Genomic DNA, 4,697 nt, shown 5'->3' with positions numbered 1-4,697 from the left:
ATATCACCGTCCATGAGAACACATGTAAGTCTCCGATGCGCTTAGCTGAAGCAAGGGCATGGAGCAGAGCAGGGAGAGCTCTTTTCAGGGAGAGCTCCTTAATAGCAATCGAAACCAAGAGCTCGATAGGCGGTAGAGAATGAGCCCTCAAAACTAGAGCTAGATCCCTCGGCGGCACTGAAGCTGCCGTGAAGGACATAATCTCCTAGCTCCCCTGAGAATCTGACCACCAGAGCATGCCTTCCGATCGATTGCCCGTAACCGCGGAACGAAAACAAGCAGTAGCGGCCACATATTCCTTCAGCATGGGTGCACTCACATTATTTTCCAGTCTGTGTTGCAGGAAGCGCCAAACATCGGACACGGGGGGGAACCACCGTGTCAACGTCAGTATCCTGGCACCGTTTACACCAAAGAGTAGAACAACAGCCAATAGCGTCGCTCCTCTGGGAGTGCTCACAGCTGATGGGCAGGGCCAGACCAATGAGCTGCTCAGCTCAAGTACACCAGTATTTGCATATCAGCTAGAATCTTAGGCTGTACTGAATAACACAGAGCAGCATATCAGTATGTACATTAGCACAGCGTCAGCAGCCGTAGCGGTGACAACTGTGAATATACACAGTTAGATCAGCATAGCCAGTTGCACTGAAGGATACAGGGCAACATAACAGCATAAACACTAGGGGTGCACGATTAACCAAATTTTAATCACGATCACGATTTTGGCTTCCCACGATCAAATTCGCGTGATCGAGTGATATTTAAAATGCGTCATTCCATTCACAGAAACGGAGCGTTTCTGTGTATCAAAGTTTTTTTTTTTTTGCAAAGCCAATCTAGCGCTCCGTAAACCACTGTCTGATCACGTGCCTCCATGAGCCCCAGTGCGCGAGAGAGACCGTCAGCACACGAGTGACAGTGCACGAGAGAGACAGAGTGTCCAAGAGCGCGCTCGAAAGTGCGCGAGAGATACCGAGGCTGCGTCCCAATTCGCCTACTTATACTACGCCCTAAAAGTACTCTTTTTGTGAAGAAAAAGTACATACTTTTGAGTGTGTAGCAAAGGAGTAGGCAAGCTTTGGGACATACTACTTCGTCATCTTTAAAGGACAGCTCTGTCGCGTGCATCCTATCACCGTAAACTGCCCTGTCAATCATCTCGTCACAGTTAAAATCCTCCAATCAATCTAATATAATTTCTTACCATTTCGGAGAGAAATGTTGTCGCACGTTCATCTGCCAGTCGTGGGTCTTTTATGCGGAGACTCTCCTCATGTGTTTGCAATTTGAATGTAATGATGCATTTAAAAGTTAATGGCTAAACGTATCTTTACAAAAGTTCACAATGCTGCTGCAGATGCAATAAACAGTCCCTCCAGAAAAACGCGATTATGCGATCGCATGATTTAGTGCATAATCACCCAAAGTCCGCATATTCATGCGGGGGCCGCATTTTTTCCAAATACGCCGCACTTTCGCAGCATAAATTGCCGATTTCCGTGCAAAATATGCAGGGCTTGCATGATTTCATAATCCTCGCATTTTCGTTGCAAAAAAGTCACATATATCTTAGCAGAAAGTTGAAAAATGTTGCCATAGGAACGTTATGAAGTGACGTAATTATGCGACGTGAACATCATCGAAAAGCTGTAAAACAGGAGCACACTTTATTTTTTTATATTTCATTTATTAATTTTTACAGAAGTTGTAGCATATGGTAAATGGTAAATGGACTGCATTTATATAGCGCTTTCACAGACCCAATGGCCACCAAAGCGCTTTACAATTTGCCTCACATTCACCCATTCACTCACTCATTCATACACCGACGGGCGACGGCAGCCATGCAAGGCGCCATCCAGCTCGTCGGGAGCAGCTGGGGTTAGGTGTCTTGCTCATGGACACCTCGACACTTGGTCAGGTGGAACCAAGGATTGAACCACCAACCTTCCGGTTTATAGACAACCCACATGAACCACTGAGCCACTGCCGCCCCATATTCCTTTTGTAAAGCTACAGAACTTGTTTGACTCATCAATGTTTTGTAAGTTTGATGTGTTTATTAAGGTCTTGTAACGCGTTGTGTCGGGAAGAAAAATAGGGATAGCTCACAGCTGAAGTTATTGCAGAGGCCAGACAGACTCACGGAGGCGATTGGCATCTCACAACTCGCAGTTTATTCCCAAATCAAACTCGTATAACTGTCTGTCACACGTTCTACCGTCCACATCGTTACTTAATAAACAAAATAAGATAAAAGAAGTAGCATCAAACAGAAATTACCCCCACGCATGGGGTGTTCGAGGCGCACATACAATATAATACTGCAGACAGTTCAACAGGGAGCGCGCAGCTCTTAAAGGGGCCACACCTTATTTCCACTCGTTACAGTCTGAAATAAAACAAGATGAGAAATTAAATATTCCCAGCACTTTCTGTGATGTAGTGTGCTTGCTTATCATAGGAAGTAATAAGAAATGACTCTTTACATTAAGGTAGTAGTCTAGTGAGAACAGGGTGTTGGGGGAATCACTTTTTTTTCTCTTTTTCATCAAACCGCAGTTTTTGCAAGTTCCCGCAATTTTTGCAAGTTCCCGCAATTTTTGCAAGTTCCCGCAATTTCATCACATAAAATTGCATAAATATCCAGCATATTCCATCGCATTTTTAAAGAAAACGGGCCGCATAATCAAGGATTTTGCCCGCAACAATCACAAAAAAAAACTCAGCGTTTTTCTGGAAGGACTGAATAAAATGTAGACAACACTGAATAAATAAATTTTGGTCAGGTTAGATACTGATAATTAATCACTTAAAGGTGCATTGCGCTAGTCTCTGAGTTTTTGCAGAACTATGCCCCCCTCTGGCGACAAGCGAAACTGCAACCAGAGGTGTGCACGCTCATGGACCACACGCATACGCACTCTTGCACAAGCTGTTCATAACCAAAGGAGCATCACCCGCACAAATATTTTGTTTACAGTCATAATGTCTTCAGAGGTAATAAAGTTATAAATCTGCAAGTCATTTTAAATATATGAAAGGAAAGGCATTTGAGTAAATTACACACTTAGGGGAAAACGGGGGTAGTAGAAAACTTCGGTTTTTGTTTCCATCTATCTCCATGTTGAACTGTTTTATGTGTTTACTGTATCCACTTATGATTGTATTATTATGGAAACATGTTCATGAACCGTTTTATCAAGAAAAAAGCCAACTGAGGATCCCGTTTGAGCCCTAGAGCAGACCTGAGATCTCTCCATTTGTTGAAAGCCTTCCCGATGTTGACTCGCGTCTTATTCCGACGCCTGTCTGACTCCAATTTGGCCCTTTTGGTGGCACTAGACAAAAAATTTCTTTTCTTTGTCTTACGTGGAGTTTGCGTTGGGGTTTCGAATGAACTACAAGCCGGTCTCTTTGAATCCATCTTCTACTTTTGTCGAAAGTTGACTAAAGTTTTGTCGCTCGAGTTGTCTTCGCTGATACGGAGAATGGCGGCGCCGGCGAATATACACAAACCTGCCAGACATAGCCAGGTGAGCATGAACGCGCAAGATGTCACGCCCAGTCTCAAATTCCGTCCCGAATCCCTCTTATTTATTTTACTGTACAGGATTATAGAGGCAATCGCAGTGATCAGAGAAGGGCTCATTCAGCCCATCAGGCAATTGTTTAAGCATGTATGGGTTAGAAAAACGGGTATTTTTAACATGAAATGTTGCGCAATGCACCTTTAAACCCCTTTATCTAAACCTCTCTACACAACCGCCGGACTCGCGCGTCCTCCATGTCTGTAGTTGTTTAACACTTTTCACTCGTGTTTGTAGTTCTAACCGAATCCTCGTCCAACGCGCGATGGGTTGTGGGCAATATCAGCCGAGTGTGCATCGATCTGCACTTCGGATTCTGACCGGATATAGTAGACCATCCGGGTATCTTTGGAACACTCATTTCAACATACTACGATTTGGGACGTATTAATTCTATTTTCGAATACTATTTAGGACGGGTAGTATGCGAATTGCAACGAGTGTGTCTGCGTGCGAGCGACAGCGCGCAAGAGATACCAATTGTGTCTGCGCGCGAGAGAGACCGAGTGACAGTGCACGTGAGAGACCGAGTGTGAGCATTAGTAAATTGGTACATACATACTACATAGTAATATATAATTACTATATAAGAGGCATGAAAGTTTGATTAATGGACTCCAATAATCAGTACTACAAACTGTTGTTTTGAACTATTGTTTAATAAGTAGAAACAATTCGAGCTCATAAACTTTCATATGGAGGATTAAATAAGATTCAATTTATGCAGTAAGACTTCACAACTAATCACTGACACTGTACCACAACATTTTACATTTCTTAAGCGTCAAATAACAATGACTCTGAATTTCATCCATTAATCGAACTTCCATAGTGCATAGTTCTGCCTTGAAATGTTCTCATTTGGTTACATTCTGTTATGGAATATTTGTTTTTTATTGATTGTATATTTTGCGCGTTTTATTCACATCCATTATGCAGGTACAATGCAAGTTTATATTTTGCTTCCTAAAATATATTTACACAATGTAAAATAGCACCCTGTTGAAGTTTTGCTACATTTTCTTTATTGTTTTATTTATTTTTATTTATTCTTTAACATGAGCAGAAACTGTCTAACAAAAGCTTATTTGATGTCTATTTTAT

The sequence above is a fragment of the Rhinichthys klamathensis genome, unplaced genomic scaffold (genome assembly GCF_029890125.1).
Source record: "Rhinichthys klamathensis goyatoka isolate OS25496 unplaced genomic scaffold, OSU_Roscu_1.1 h1tg000055l_1, whole genome shotgun sequence".
In the NCBI taxonomy this organism is placed as follows: domain Eukaryota; kingdom Metazoa; phylum Chordata; class Actinopteri; order Cypriniformes; family Leuciscidae; genus Rhinichthys; species Rhinichthys klamathensis.
This window is presented reverse-complemented; position numbering follows the sequence as displayed.